General features: G+C 38.9%; 1 protein-coding gene across 2 annotated transcripts in view; it reads right to left on the reverse strand.

Annotated features, from left to right (window-relative positions):
• Nucleotides 1-17,645, reverse strand: part of LOC128874576 (N-alpha-acetyltransferase 15, NatA auxiliary subunit) — a 49,601-nt gene that overhangs the window by 7,282 nt on the left and 24,674 nt on the right. The gene's annotated exons all lie outside the window — the stretch shown is intronic.

The following is a 17,645-nucleotide window of genomic DNA, read 5'->3' on the forward strand; positions in this document are numbered from 1 at the left end:
GTGAATTCACGTCACTTCAAATTCAATTCCTGGTTATGAAAAATGTATGAAAATCCTGTTATTTTATACACTACATATTTACAACATTGATATTTCAAAACATATTTTGTAATGTTTATCTTCAACCTAACGATGCAAATTTACGATGTCCAGCTTCAGAATTTTATTATTTTCGTCGGTACACGGTATTAGAAACGTAAAATGTAAATGGATGCCTTTACTTTTCAACCGAGACAATGTTATACAAATTCTTGGAGTGCAAAGTGTTGAAGTATTCAAATCGCGAACGGAAAAGTGTGTAATTTGAAATTACGCGAAGAAACTTACGTAATTGTTCGGTCGTGGAACGATTAGCGACTCTTACGTTCGCTAGTTAGGTCGTTGTAATAAGCGGAAGTTCAAGAACGCGCGTACGGTCAACAAACGGAATACACACGCGACGTTTCGCCATTCTTGCATGTTTTCGAGCGTCACGAGGAAGCCGACTGACAGAAATCAGAGTAAATCGAATAGAAGTAGAAGTTTCGTAACGGATCGTGCCCACTTTTACCGATCTACTCTGAACCAGTCATTGTTCTGGATTTAATTTCTTATCTACGGAAACTTCAACTTTTTCGAAACTCGCGGAAGACTAAATATACCAGTGTTTCTCATGGGAAGACATAGAATAGAATTGAATTATTTTTTACATATTTATAAACAGTTTTCTTTAAAAGAACCTCATTTATGTTACATACTTATAATAGAAGCGGAATAAAAAGTAAAAACCTAAATCTAGGCATAATAACTCTGAAAAATTTAATAGTTTAAGGTCTAGTTACACGCGTACACTTCCTGTGATTATCGTTAATAAACCTAACGCCTTGATTGCACGAGTATATTATGCAAGGTGGCATTAAAACGTTTAAGGTTTAACTGCCTGTATTTTTCTAATTCAGCTGTATGTTTCCGTAGCCCAGTTTGAGAAACACGGAGCTGTACATTGTTCTTCTTGTACTTTCTCCTACATATTAGGGTGTCCCAGTTTATGTCGCGCATTTTAGTCACTTTGCTTCCTGGTTTTTCTTTGAGCCGTCTACCGAAATGAAGTGTATGTGATAATCCATTGTTGAAAGGCTTTATTTGCGCTGATTACGTTGTTTCTTTGAATTATTCTTCGAACAAGTCACGAAAAAAGTATGGAGTAGATTATAAATTATAATGTCATAATCTAGATTCATTTGTGAATCGATGATGTTACCCAATGCGAGTAGTTTTTGCATCCAAAGAAGCTAAACTATGTTGCAGAGGTATGTAACCGCTTTCAGAACGATGACAGACTGTAGATTATCACGCGTGGAATTATGTTCTATTGTAGTAATCGCATCGTAAATTAAGGTGTAGAAATGCGGAATATTTTCTGGTTCGAGCTAATAAGAACGGAATAGATCATGAATAGTAATTAAATATCGGACAGTGAAATCTAACAATGTAACTGTTCGAGTTATGCATTATTGTTCCACTGGAACTCCAACGTGCTTCTGGTTTTCCCAATAATGTTAACACTCGAAGATTTAACGATAACGACATGATACATAATAATAGTAAGTTACAGGACAATACATGGCTATAGATTATACAAAATTAGTATAAGAGAAAGGAGGGAAGCAAAGTTTAATAACGAAATTCAGATTATGCAATAATGTTCCAGCTTTACTACTGGTTAAAATATCATAGATGTTTGGATTTTCAAGTAAAGAAGATTCATTAAAAGATATCTTTATTTATATGACCAAGAAAGAAATGAAACTTCGAGATGTACGTCAATTGAATTAAGTAATAGACGTTACGTGTGCGCCTCGTTAAAAGTACCTATTGACTCAAAGAAATTAATAACGTTCCTGTGCCAAAGAAAACATCGATAAATAATTAATGATACTGTAGGCGTAATAACAACAGGAGATACGTCAAACAGTAATGGAAGACGTAAACCAAAGTCAAGCAAGAAGATAATAATTAAAGATAATTAATAATTATCCTTTTATTTCGTGCTCTATGTTCGAAACGTTGTTTTATTTGTTTGCATAGACTAATTGACACATTAGAATCGTTCAGATTATGCAATACTGTCTCAGAAACAATACTCAACGTCTGGGTACGCATTCCTTGATAAATGGTACTCGGAAACGCAATGACAACAGCATGAGACGGTGCACGTTAATGGAGGATACAGGAACTGTCGATTACACAAACGCGTGTTCTATGATTACGCGGATGCCGTAACGTATGACGACGATAATGTTCTGGCATCGAAATGACGGTAATCACGAGAAAAGCCTGCGTCGCCTATGAGCGTTCTCGCGGCGCCGCCCTCGGTCGCTTCTATTTTATTTCGTAACAGAGACTAGTATACTGTCTTTTTCTCTCCATTTTTTCATAAGAGCAGCCCGTCGTTGCAACATAACAGTTTTATAATGCACCGATTCGAATGTCCATTCAATTCAAAGGGAAACCGACAAGACGACTGAAGATTGATTCACGGTGCTCGATGCCCAAAGAAGAAGATCGTGGTTGATTTTTCTTGGTGAAGAGAAGTAATTAATTTTTATTATATGGAGAGAATATGTTCTATTTATTTTAGGAATGATGACTGTATTTTTTTTTCTGAAAATTGATTCATGGTGCTCGGTGCCTAAAGCAGAAGATCATGCTTGATTTTTCTTGGTAAAGAGAATTAATTAATTTTTGTTTATATGGAGGGGATATATACTATTTATTTTAGGAGTGATGATTGTATTTCTTTTCTTAGACAATATATACTTTAGTAACCTACTATACGAAACATTACATTTGGTTTGGTATATGCTTCCATTGTCCAATTTCCTAGGTACTCGCAATGTGAAACAATGCTGGAGTATAGCATACATTTTTCTGATTTGCATCGTGTAAAAGTTACACAACAGTGAGTCCTACCTAAATCACGAGCATGCTCCAATATCCTACATGCTTAACATGACAACGCTGACTAATGGTAGAACAGTAGTTCATTTAACTTCTCGTATTCAACTGATTAATGGACGCATCGGACGTTCACCTTAATCGAATCATATTCACTTTCGCTCGCTACTTGGCCATTTTAGGAGAAATTTGATTTTTCACTCTCACTTTCAGACGCAAGTCTTGTGATGCAACTAGTAATATTCTCTGCTAATAATTCCGTCTTTTTCTTGTTTTTCTTCTTCAAGTCTTCTTGCAGCTTCCACCTTCCTCCGAGAAAAATAACGCTAACTGCTAAATCACTGTGAGAATAATTTTTAAACAATTCATAAAGGAACTATAAGCCACGGGATTCACGTAACGTGAATCATCCTTTGATCGCTTCGACGATCATTCGTCGTTGACGTCGACGCGTTTCTTGTCACCGCGAGGACAAGACGAATCGTGGATCGACAGCGATTCTCGATTAACGTTATCCAATGTCGCGGCTTTATTAAGTTGTTAAGGAAGCGTGCTGCTGCATCTTCAATCGAGGATCTCGACCGTGGGTAATCGCAGAGGCCGTGTTTATAAGGTTGTCTATTACGTAAGGAGCAACAGTGCACTCCTACACATTTACGTATACTCAACCGATCGTGGGTATTCATGAGTTACGGGGAACCCCGATTGATTCTAACGGAACTGTCTAGAGACAAGGATCACGTGAACTACCGTGAGAGATCTAGATATTAAAATTCGTTCAACGTTACCTGTCGAGATCGAACTCTCCAGGTGTTCCATAGAGATAGAGGTCAGCTATTTCATAGGTCACAATTTTTTGATCTAGTTAGAAATGTTAACGAGGGTTTCTTCGATTGAGGAATCGATGGGTACGAAAACAAATTCCTAACTCATGAGTACGTAGGGATGAAGTGCAGCAAATCATTTCCGTTTCGTTCCATCGTCACAACTCTGTGAGATCCTTTGTGCCGATCAATTCTTTGATTACTTATCCTTCAGCTTTGAAATTGCTATATTATGTTAAGTACTACAGCAATAGAACCGGTAATTACTGTTGTTATGTATAGTTTAAAGAAGTTGCGAAGATCTTCAAGAAGAACGTGAAAACATTCTAGCAATGCGAATCGTGTGAATAGCATTCGAATAAAATGTAAAATCTGAAAAGAACTAGGAACAGGACTAACTTTAGAACCTTAACAAGGGCAAAGGTTAAATTCCATCGCGTACATGCCTATCCATTCGATTGCAAAAAGGCGCATAACTACGGATGTCGGCGTGGAATATTTAAAAATGGTAACCGATGCACGCGTCGCGATAATAATTGTGACAATGTTCGTATCTCGATAAGTCATTGTATGCAGATCGAAGAACACGACTGGTATTCGCAGTTAAGTCGTAAATTGCATATTCGAAGAGTATCGTGACCGTAATGCCGTGTATGGTCGACGAATAGAACATTGAGTGACGAATGTACCGTCAATTGGACATGAATGTTGACTTTTTACGTTCACAAAATACACACGTCACAGTCGATTCTTTCCTCGAGAAAGTTACAATCGATTATTCACGGATCGGTCAAGAGCCATGATTCATCGTGGATTAGTTAACGGCATTAGTTTCCAGATTTTTTGTACAAGAATTCTTTCGCCACTTAGTTCCATCGATTTGAATCGCCTTTAACATTTTGCACGGTTTTTTTGGGGTAGCACACGTTTCCCGAAAACTGTTTAAAAACAATGACCACTATGTTTTTATTACCATCACCCTGAATAACTTCAGTTGAGTCTGTATCTCATTGGATCTCTGATAAATGAACACCTGAATAAATTCTGCAAGGTTTTTTAAATATTGACCTCGCTGGCATTCGTGGATAAAAATCCTTCAACGTTCGAGCTAAAAGCAGATACAATCGTGTCTCTGCGCCATTTTTCCAACGTTCGGAGCATATCGATTTATTCTGATTCCCCGTAGCCGATCCCCTTTCAGTGCATGACGCAAATCGAGGCTGAATCTGTTCACCTTTCGTCTTTGATTCTCACTGATTCACAACGCGGGTCCGTTTCATAACGCGCACGGTGGAAAATACATTTCGAGCCAAGTATGATTTCAATGCTTTGACCCCGTTAGAATGTTTCGTCAGATTTTGCAAATAGGAACAATAACGACCGCGACCTTTCCTCCTTTTGTCGAGTTGTGAAAAAATTTCTCGCGTTCGACGAACCTCCACCGGCCACTATTATTAACACCTCGCCAGAAACACCTTGCGCGAGAAAAGTGAGCGAAAAGTTCACGCCTGCTCTGATTTCCCAGTGCAGATTATCGAGAGACCGATACTTAACACTTGGACACCTGCGTCATAAGCTGAGTCCGCTTAACCCTTTGCACTCCGAATTATATTTCAATTTTGTTACCAGCAGCTCCCAACGCTTTTAAGTGTTTTATTTGAAACTTACTTTAACTAAAAAACAAAGTAATTTAAATAAAGAAACAAACAAACAAATTCACTTAAATATCAGTTTTATTCGCATTATTGTTGTATTTTGTAATTTCCATGGGTATGATATTTCTTGAAACAATTTCTAGAATACAATCCTGGTTTTCTTTCACACATTTCGCAAAAAAGTTAGTTTCTCTTTTTCCTGCAAGTAAATGAAATGAGTTTTTCCATCTGAACGATCGTGTTTATCATATGTTCCAGGCCTTCCTTATTGATTTGAAATGAAAGAATGTCGAGTGGGACTCGACAAAGGAGCTCCTGAGATAAAAACTGATGTCGAGTCACGCTCGACATAGGAGTACACAGGGTTAAACCTTAGCTAAACTGATCCACTTCGTCTTTTGCACATTTTTTTAGTGGATTTGGGTCATCTTCGGGGCTGCGATTATTAAAAAGTAGTATACATGTGCGTAATAGTAATATAGGGATATTGTTCATCAAACTATCATGTTTCGTCCATTTCCTACTACTTTAGAGACACTGCATAGCTCAGTTGGGTGGGATACTCTCTACAGAATGCCTGGAAACTATTTCAGGGCTCCCACGCTCGACTAATTCACTTGCATCCAATTTATCTTTGCATACCGCAAATCCTCCAATCATCAAGTTTTGTTTAAATGTCTTAGTAGTACAATATTTCGCTCCGTAACCTAGAGAAACTACAATCCAGTTGGTGTCCAATTTCGCCAGGCTATAATAAAGACCAGTAAACGTCAAGTAAAATAAAAACGAAAGAAATGGAAGGATAAAGGACGAGTCGTTCAAGAATCTCGCCAATTTAATTCCAAGAAGACTCTTCGATGTACCTCGGGCCATGGGATCACAACCTTGTCGTGCACGAATCCGGGATTCGATCACGTTCGCCTTGCGAAGTGCGACGGGGCCAAGTCGAAACTCGGCTGTTCTTTTGGTGCGTCGGTCACGAGAGCCCGGCATGGGAAGTTAACATTCCGGCGGCGTCGCCGTGTTCTAATGTAAGGCCTTTCCAGTAGATACGGCCACGAGCGTGCCCCGTACACGGGTCCCTTTCTTATTTCTCCTATGAGCCACGCCTAGGCACTTGCCCCCTCGTGGAACCGTTTGCACACACCCTTCACCACGTACAACAACGAGAGCAAGACACGGTAACGCTTAGACAGGGAACGTAGGCGAGTCTCTTCGGCAACGATATATCGCGGCTCGATGATATCGCGCGGGTTATCAGGCAACCACGGTGTCCGAACAAAGGGAAACAGATCTTGACACTTTCACGGTGGGTGATATAGCGTTTCGTGATTTGGCGAATGTGACTTTGTAAGATTGGCGAGGAGTTTTTGTAAGCGATTCGAGGACTTTTTAACTCGAATACTTCTATGTCTTGAAGCATTTGTGTTTAACTCTGTCAACTTAAATTTGGGCGTGGAAAAAAATGCGGTTCTCGAGGATTTTTTAACTCTGATACTTGTATCGCTTGAAGCATTTGTGTTTAACTCTGTAAACTTAGACTTGGGCGTGGAAAAGATGGGATTCTTGAGGATTTTTTAATTCTAATATTCCTATTACTTGAAGTATTTATATATAAACCTGTAAGGACTAGTAATTTTATAGTCAATTATTAGTTCTTACAGGTTTTAAAACAAATGCTTCAAGTAATAGAAATATTATAGTTAAAAAATCAAGTAATAGGAATATTAGAGTTAACAAATATTCGAGAAGCCCATCTTTTCCCCGGCCAAGTCTAAGCTTACAAAGTTAAACACAAATATTTTAAGCGATGGAAGTATCAGAGTTAAAAAATCCTCAAGTACCGTATAAAATTTGTGCTGGAGAGTACGAAGGTTTACGCAGAGTATGAACGACACGCAATTTATTAGGTTTGATTTCTCAGCCCTGGGTTGAATCGAAATTCGTACCCAAAGACTTCGACGATAACGTTTTGCAAAACCAGTGAACTGTTCGGGGCAATGTAATCACCGTATTCGTGACTCCCGCCATGAATTACCGCCACGTAACTGTTTCCTAGATATTTTCGCTACAAAGAACGCGAATACGAGAAATTGAATGACGAAACTCAGCGCTTGAATATTAATGCTCATTGCCCGTGGCTCGGTGTGCATTACAATCTTCGCGAGAATGCAGAAGTATTTCTCGATATCTTCGGTACAAATAAGATCGAGGGTTTTGTACATTATTTTCGTTTATATATTTCAGGACATTTAGGATTGCATACGCTTCAGCAGTAAAGATAGATGTCACTTTGGGAAGGTTCTGTTGGATTTTTTAATTGTCTGTAATAATAGCATATCCAACGCCTCGCTCTGATTTCGATGCATCTGTATACATTTGTTTGTATTGGACATATTTAGTGTTGAGTTCTAGGAATTTTGGATTTGTGTTCAACCCTAACAGTGCAGGACCATATCAGAAATACAATAGACTTCCTCAAAGACATTAATATATATTCTAAGATTAAAAAAATCGCAAATAGTTCTGTCGCTAATGATCTTGTAGTCGATGCGACATAAAACAGACAGGGGAAAAAAAAAAGATCGAGGGATGTATATGGCCGAATAAAGATTGGAAACGTGGTTATCCATTCCATAAGATCACAGTAATACGGCATCGATACAACACAATATTTTCAGACTTTTCAAGTAGGCTACTCTGATAATCGCTGACTCATTTATAATGGTGACTAATGAGAACCTACAACGCTCCTATCCAACATTTTGCAGTCAATATTTTCTCTTTTTACGGCAACGCTGGTGTTATTGCGTGTTATTCGAGTAAGCTGCAATTTTTTCGGTTCACCAATATGGAAAGCAGCCACAAATGCCTAGCTGTGAATAGGCAAATTCCGCGAATACGGAATGCGCAAATACGGAGACGTTGGAACAATTAAGGATACATTCACTAATAATCGTTCTTGTCTCTCCCCGTTTCGTATCGCCTCGCAACGAATGACGTATATCCGACATACCGGTTCGTTGCTTTTCTCACGTGGAACAGAATTCGTATAAACTCAATTATTTATGACTGAAACAAGAATCGTTTTACTTTTACGAGATATGTGCTTTCGATATATCGTCAGATGACTGGTGTTTAACGTGAAATATCGGCTGGAGATTACTCTAGGAAGTACAACGTCATGCGTCGAGGTTCAACGCAAGGACTTGTAGAAATAGGTTTCAAAAGTGTTTTATTCCTTATTTTCTTCGATGTCTTCGTTGGACTATTTAGTAAAGGAAGACAGGTAAAATGAACATATTAGATCTAGTGCATGTGAAGATGGGAGTACTATGTCACTCAAAAAAATTTAATGGTGCACCAATTTACTCAAGCTTACATCTAATATTATACAACCCCCCTCTATGGGCAGAATTTTGTTTCTGCAGACAACTTGCAAGGCATTTACTTTAATATTTTAGGTTTATGGTGCTGCCAACCGTTATCGATATTGTTATTGGTTATCAGAAACATTATATAATTAAGACGTATTCGTCAACTTGTGAAAAAGAACTCGAATTATTTAGTAAAATGTCGATGTATTAGCACGTGACCTAAAAGTTATACGGGTCCATATAGGGTTCAAAAATAAACTCACGATCTCGTAATTGATTCCTACCTTCTCACGAACTGTGGACAACAATATGATAAACATTGAATTAAACATTCTCTGGGTGACAGCAAATGATATAACGGTTCGAGCACGGACATCAGCGCGCTAGGCACAATCACGGAAAATGCCGAAAAGAATGGGACACCTCAAGAAATCACTGGCGAAAGCGGCGGATGTACCTGGCAATATGCAACGACGAGCAATGACACTTTCGCTGGGTAACTCGTCTCCCAACAGAAGGTCATTGTACGTGTAAGAATACAGACAAAAGCGCCGACAGGAATTCATAATGAGGAGCGGAACAAGAGCGGCCGCGTTTAAGTCGAATTTCTAATTCCGCGAGCGAAAGGGAAAATCGGTCGCAGGAAAGTTCCGACAACAATGTCGATGAATCGCAAGCAGCGTTCTCCCGAACTGAGCACAATGACGGTGTCTTCGTGTCTTTTTAGTGCACAAGGAGGATGATTAAATCTCTGGAAGATTTATAGGTAAAACTCATTTTATTCGAAAGGTCGAATGGAGCTTCCGTTGCATGAAATGGAATTATAACAGGATTAGCATTATCAGTACCAATTGGAAGACCCGAACCCATGTGTAATCGATTGTGCAAGGTACGAATAAAGTCAAGGAAGGCTGGTATCAAAATTGATGATGTAATTCATGCTTGCAGCCAGTTCAGTATTTCTGAATTTCAGTAATTTCCAAAATAAGTTGTAGAAAAAATAATTTCATTGAATGAAAGAGGTAATAAAAACCGAAAATATACTTACATAGTATACGTGTACATATGAAAATTTAGTAGTTTATTCCAAAGAGAACGTCGCTACTGTGTTCTTGTTAGTCAGTGCAGCGTAAAATTAGGTTGACAATGTTTATTTAATCTACACTACCAGGAATCAAGAATGCAAAGAACTAACGCATTCGCTCAGATGAAACGAAATGCACATGTTAAGGCAATAAATTAAGCTCTTCAAACGATGCCAGTCTTGCATTAATAAGAATGACCGACATTTTGAATTGGAATTTAATAGTAAGTGATTAATAGACGTCACAGTGCTAGCTTTCAACTATCTCTAGTAGTAAATACGGTCACCTAAACGAATTAGATCGTTGACCCACTTTTACCCTATACTGTAACGGCAATAGGAGCAATTCCGACTGCATCCTTCATTATTCATATCTTCATTATAGCTTCTCAATAAAGAATTTATGTGTCTAGCTTTGCGTATCATTCGTTTCTTATTTTTACGCACAGAAAATACTGACATAGTTCGGTTGGAAAATCTTGGAACACCCTGTGCGAAGACAAGTATAAAAATAAAACTTGTGTTCATCCGTTCCATCTGATTTTTCGTTGTTTTGCAGATAGAACGTTCCGACATGCCTGTAACCTGCTCCAATCTGTTTCACGCTCGCTGCTTTACATAAGAATCCGCAAGAATTTGCATTAACACGTTCCGAGAAATACTATAAAGCTATTTTCGTAAATTCTTGTTTACGTGTAACCCGTTTTGTCGCTTTTCACATCAAAGATGCATTCTTCAATTTCCGTTTTTACATCTCCATTCGGTTGTTCGTCGCGAACTTGGAGAGATTTATTTACCACCACCAGCGACATTCCACCAGTCGCATAAAAATCTTCGGTCGCAATTTATGCGTTTAACCGTTCGAGTGCTATGGACGCGTCTAGAGAAAGTTATCGTGGACTATAAACGCGTATGTGCGTTTGTCAAACTTTACCATATTTTGTTGTTGTGTTTATTAAGTTGGAATATTTAGAGTATTAATTTTCAAGTTAAGATACGTTTTACAATCTTCTGTTCCTAACAACCACAAGAGCTTAGGCCAAGAGTATTCAGCACAAGGATTGAAAAAAAAGAGCTATCATGCCGTCGATGAACAGTTCAATTGTTAACGACTCGATTAGAACCAAGTCAAATGGATTGGTTCTAATTGCGGTCTAACTGGGTTCTAACTTGCGGTTCTATTTATCGTTCAACTACCGACGATCATCTCGACAGACTTGTACACTTGCGCAAGTACCGTTCGAGTGATTTTGCGTTCAACAATTTGAAGGAAAACTTTGGTCTGATTAGCCTGAAAACATATACTTGAACATGGTTTCCGTGTATTCCAACAACGTAACGAAATTTTATTTCGATTTCACTCTCATGTTCGTGAGTAAAATGCATTTATGAAAGCACTTCGCGTTTCGAACTATAAAGTGATTAGGATATGCATTATTTAGGAATAATACTGTATATTTTGATACTTTCTGTGGCGAGGGACACTGAACATCACTGAATTTACCATACTATGCACACACCCTACTGTGCCAGCATTGAACTCACCGAAACGAGAAAAAGTAACAACAGAGGTTACTGCTTTGATACTAAAATAATCAACTGTTTGATAAAAAAAAAAAAAATACCCCCAAACAAGAAAATTAAAGTAATATAGAAATTTCTAATCTACTAACAAGTGTATTGAAATATTTAATACCTGTGAGTAAAAAATAAGAGAAATAACTAAACCAGAGTCAGAGAATGCAACGATTTTTATTCTCGTTAGCTTTGCGCTCAACGACACAGGCGCGCATGTTCTCAGAAAAGGGAAATGTAGTTTCTTTCCAAATTTCTACGTCCCAGATTGCCCACAGAAAGTAAAGTCAGGTCGAGGTATGGTTAAAGGCCGTGACATCGCACGGTCGTAAAGAACTTCCTCGCCGTGATCTTGAAATTAATCAGCTCGGCACGGTTCCCAAGATAGGCCCGATAACGCGAGAAACTGCAGTCTCGCTTTTGCGCAAAATTGCGGGAAAACACGCTTTTGTGACGGCGAGAATCTTAGCGACAATAGCCACGTGTGAGCGTGGGGAAAAAATATCTAAACATCGCTGAGGTAGTGATGGAATTGATACTGAATCAATGCTATCCATAACAACCATTGGATTGCAATCTGGTGTTGAACAGTGTCAATAAAAGTCAATAATAAAAAAAAAAAAAAAAACAGCCGAGTTCCATGTATTTAAAATTCTGATTAAATTTATATTACTTTTTTGAAATCCTTTGGTATTTTTATGGAAAAAGAACTGCTTTGGAAACTGTTCTTCTGGATTTCGATGGTTTTCGATACCTCGTATGTACGTTGGTATTAAATTTTTTGGGTATAATTCGCACTTAATCGTATCAGACCCATCGCTACTCGACACCTTCAATTGAGATTTCAACGTCGTGAACTTGTAACTTACACACGGTTCCTCCTCAAAATTATTGTTGAAGCGATAGCCTGTAGCGTGAGGTTATTGTTCTTAAATACGAAGGTTGCCTTAACGAGAGAATTGTAAGGCTAACGAAGGTGGTTGTTCCTTTCCCATGGAATCATAATCGCGAAAATTTGTTCAGTTTTCCCTTCGGTTACTCAAACGAAAGAAAGAAAATCAGGAAGTGGCTGTATTAGTTTCCCGTAGAAAATTAGTTCCCATTTTTTACAGCGCGGCGGGTACACATCCGCATGGGTGGCCAATTAAGCGTAGTTAAGAAAGTCTGATATCGATCTTTACTGTGTCGAATAGCCGTTGGCTTGTGAGTAACATTTATTACTACATATTTCGTGACTCGAGTTTGATACAGTAAACTAATAAGTGATTATGTGGTAGAGGAATGATAACGGTTCCTACTTCCGTCTCATTTCATTACGGATTAATTAATGTCCAATATATTGTATTGCTTTATTCATCACAACTATAACCCTCTACGGGTCAAAATATTGTTTCTGCAAAATAAGAAAAAATTTCCTCTAGAACATAAATTTAAAAATTGATAGTTCTTCTTAGACGCCACGAATGACTATAAACGATTTCATTTTATTAACGATTATCATTTTATAAACGATACATATTAGACCGAATGTTATCAGATTAAATGTTAATAAAACTCTCATTAGGTGGCTCGATCGTACTTTCTCGTTCCTACTCGGTCAGGAGCTAACCGCTTTTCGATTTAACTACTTAAGTGCTATCTCGTTTGTCATAATTATTCATGAGGTTTCTCGAAAGACAGTTCGTCGTTCTCGGCATTTGGCTACGTCCGAAAAATAAAAAGAAAAATTTCGAAACTATTTCGCCTGGCATTGCATGGCGCCTAAAGATCGGTAGCATCCGAAGGTCGTGGTCATCGTCGACCTTGAGGAAGGCAAGGATGGGAATCTCTTCCGATGACTCACCCACTAGACAGCAATTCGAAATAAACACGCGTCTTCACCTGTGGTCAGTGATGGGAATGATACTGAATCGGTACTATGGATTCCACGTGAACTATAATAATCATGGTGCAACGGTGCACGTGCACGATTCAAACGTAATCTAAAAGAATTAAGAAATCCACAAAACTAAGGTAGGTAGAAGTCGCAAGTTACATCTTTGAAATTGTTACATACATTTGTATGAAAAAAAAAAAAAAAAAAAAGAAATACATATATAACTTGAGGGGAAAGTTTTTGAAATTTTTTGTATAGTACGATATTCTGCTGTATTATACTGTGTTGCGATATGAAGTATTACGTTCTATCTTGTTGCATTATGCTATTAGACAATGTATTATGCTGTATGACGCAGAAATATTTTGTATTTTTGCGGTATTATGCTTTATGATGCTGGAATATACTGTATTTCGCAGTATTATGCCTTATTTTGCTGGTACCTTTTATATTATACTGTGTTACGATTGGAATGTACACGACAACGCAAATGTTGAAAAGAATACTCTTAAATAGTCACTCGAGTGCTACTGCATCGAATTGTTCGAGAATTATTCATAACTGGCAGTACGATTCCATCGCTACTAGTGGTTATAGTGGACGAGGATCGATCTTTCCACGGAAATCAAAAGAACTGTTTCCCAGGACCATCCACAGCCGCTGACTCAGGGCGTTCCTGGAAAAAACGTGAATGAACGATCGAGCCTTAAAAATAATACAGTCTCATCGTTGCAGCGCTAGTTCAGGACATGCGTCACGGCGACGAACCGTCAGAACGTCCGACGGTGGCGTCAGAGACCGAGAATAGGGTGACTCTGATGTAGAGATCCATGTGAATAAGTGGATCGAGATAGAACTCCAATTCAAGCATCAGATTCACGAAGCAATTAGATTTCATTCATTGCTTATGCAATAAAATAATCATCTGTGTTCACGACACCTTCAATTTTATCGTGCTAATCAAAATTTTATTTATTGCCGGGATGAGTCGGAATTCCAAGGGTCGCGAATGAAACGCTTGATGGATAACAGCATGGTTTTATAAATTTATTTCCTTTGTCACACGCCGTTCTTTTGCACTTGGGAACCAAGAAAAGATTCAGTTCGATAATGCGACTCGCGAAAACGTGTGCTAACTTGCCAGAGAATTGTCTTTTATTTTAGCAATCCGAATAACGAGTGTCTCCGAGTGATGAGATCAAGCGTACATCGACTTAAAAGAGTAGTCTCCTCGCTGCACGTCCATAGTAGTCGATATCGGTTGTCGAAAGAAGAAATCTAGAGGACGAATCGCCAGAAGCTACCGGATGCGGTTCATTCGTTCAAATATGGTAGGGCGATAAGGCGGAGATCGTTAATGATGCATCGACATCCGCGAATAGAGCTGAGCTGAATCGAGAAAATATTCGACCGACTGGCTCCTATTTTGGCTGGACGTGCAGGATGATATACGAGACGCTCAAGAGTTCTGGAAGATGTAGTCGATAAATTGCGTAAAATAAGTCAGGTGGAGTGCGTTGTTTCACAATTGCCAGCGACTTGATAAAATTAACAGATTTAAGAAGATTAGCTACTGAGTAGCCACTTTGAAGAACGTTAGGTCGCGGCTAATGCTTCCACTCGAGTGCTCTGAAGTCAGAACCTGATGAATTACGGTTGCGTCTAATGGCAAGGCAACTTTTGCCTTATCAATGATACAAAACTGAGGGTAGAAGAACGTCTAGCCGCGTGACGTCTTGGTCTTTAGTATCTTTAGTACTGGTATACTTTTTGAAATTCCCCGTAATTTTTCATTTGGAACGTTGAAGTTACCTTGCAATGGTAGAACACGAAGGACACTTCCCATAAAAATGAAGACAATATATTCAGGTCGCCTGTTTCAAGCGCCTCGCCCTGTGCAATGACGCATAAAGTATTAAAAATACGCCAAGTGTTTCGAGAGATTCCAAACTAGCGCGATAAAACTGGAACAGGACTTGACGGATAAATTTTCATTCTTCGCAGAGCAGAATTATTGTCCGGCGTAAACATAACGATGGTTACCAACGATGACCAAAAAAATTTCGTGAACGCAGACACGACAAGTGGGCCAAACTTCCGCGCACGTTCGTGTTTGTTGCACGCGACCAGCATCGCAAAATATTTTTGCGCGGAGAAGTTCCTCTAGTCATTGCACGCTAAAAATTTGAAATCTATCGACGCAGTCAGAAATCTGTGTTTCATTACACTTTATCAGTGTATGCAAATCAATCTTTGAGGATGTTCAGTGGCTGGGGAAAATCAATTTTCCTTGCAGCCTCAAAGGTGGCAGAGATCAGAACGAAACCAAGAATAAAGAGTACCAATGCGTGAATTTTTCAGGTCTCAGTCATTGCCAACCACCTTGTTATATTTAATAATACACATTATACTCAACACCATCGGAGTCGTTCGCTACCTCGATCCATCACCGACCCACCCAACGCTCGCTAAAAATATTTCCCAAGGTATAAAAATGGGTAAAGGATGTGCATTCATTTTCGCGGTGTCAGGAACGTGTCGATACGCCAACGTCTCATTCTCGCCACGATCAGACTGTGGAGAAACCAAGGAAAAAATATCTTCGAACAGGCGACAATTATTAACTCCAATCAGAGATCGCGTCAATTAACATGCAGCCCGCTTGACTCGCGTTCGCGCGAGGTGATTCTTGAGTGGCGGGATTGTGTACGGAAGCGACGTTTCTGTTTCCGTGCTCATTACTGCGTTTCGAGCTGGCCACGCTGACACGATAAGCTGTCAGCCGCCTAATAAGCCTACGAGCTGGACGGCGTTCAACGATTTTATGGTTCTGAATTCGATTGAGACATTCAGCGACGCTGTACCAAACACGTGCGTTACTAACTAGGTACGTGAGATTTTACGTCAGTGGTTCTTAACCCTTCGAATGGCAGAGGAAATTTTCATACATATCTGAGAAATACCAGACAATTTTAAGCAAAGATGCATGATTGTAAAGAAAAATGTATATTTCGTTGACGTTTAACGGTATTTGAATAAAATTTGAAATAAAATTGAAGTGTACAAACAATTCTGTATGCATTAGATATTGACGTTATTTTGGTAAGGCAACATTGATTTTTTAATGAGTTATAGCACTTACAGCCTCGAGCGGCGATATATGGCCCTTTTTGCAAGTGTATGAAGGAGCGATATATCGCTCTTTGGCACTCAAATGGTTAATCTTTTTATCCGACTAAACCCTGAATTTTTTTATTTTCCTTTTGAAAAAAAAAACACTATTCAACATATTCAATTCTAGGTCTTGAATCATCTAGTGTTAGAAGTCCTCAAATGAGTGAAAAATATAGTAATTCCTCGGATGTGTTGCCAAACATCTGCAAAACAGAGTTAGTCTTCGTCACAGCACGTGTCGACATTCAGTGGTTAAGAATCACTGGTTCACGTAAATGGAGCGAAGTAAAAAGGGAATGTGTCAAGCGTGGAGCGAGGTAACGAGATTATTTCCGACAAGTCGCGAATAAAAATCTTTTTTTCGCCAGAAGCGACGGACGAGGTGTAGGTACGTCGCGATCGTGCGACACGCGAGCAACGAAGACCTGTTGCGAATACCTTTTTCATACAGTCACCGTTGCCCGGTAAGAAGCAGGTTTTTCCACGTCCGTTTCCGTCCAGGTGTTACATCAGTTCCATTCCCCCTCAAAATAACTGGAAGCGCGTGTATTCGCACTGAATTGCATCATTTTAACGACTGTAAACATCAACTAGCGACTAATCTTCTCAATTGCTTAAAATTGGTACTTTCGTCACGTTAGTTCTTTTAAAACCAATTTGACAAAGATTTTGGCCGTAATTCTTAAAACAAAGTGGTTCTGTCACGCCTATTTCTCGGAGCGAAATTAAAGACTCAATCTTCAACCTGACCGGGAGTGCCAGAAACCATATAAGTACGCAAACGTTAAATCAAATTATCTCGAACGACATACTACTGACTTTCACGGGCCAGTTTGTTTCATTTGGCGGTTGCGGTCGTTTTCCGAACATTAGGCTTAATTAGAAAGAGATCGTATCTAGTTCACGCACTACCACTGACAGAAACTCTCTCTTTGAGATACCTTAATACTTATTTGTTAACTGTAAGGAAACATGATAAATACCTGAGACGAGGAATGCTTATGGGATGTAGCTATAGATTCGTGACTTACCTGAAACAGAAAAGAAAAATCTTGTTAGCGACAAAGAAGAAATCGAAAGAGGATGCAACGGTTACATTACTCACTGTCAATCACTCTGACAGTCTCTGACCATTCAAAAGTA

Source organism: Hylaeus volcanicus, chromosome 4, assembly GCF_026283585.1.
Source record: "Hylaeus volcanicus isolate JK05 chromosome 4, UHH_iyHylVolc1.0_haploid, whole genome shotgun sequence".
Taxonomy (NCBI): Eukaryota; Metazoa; Arthropoda; class Insecta; order Hymenoptera; family Colletidae; genus Hylaeus; species Hylaeus volcanicus.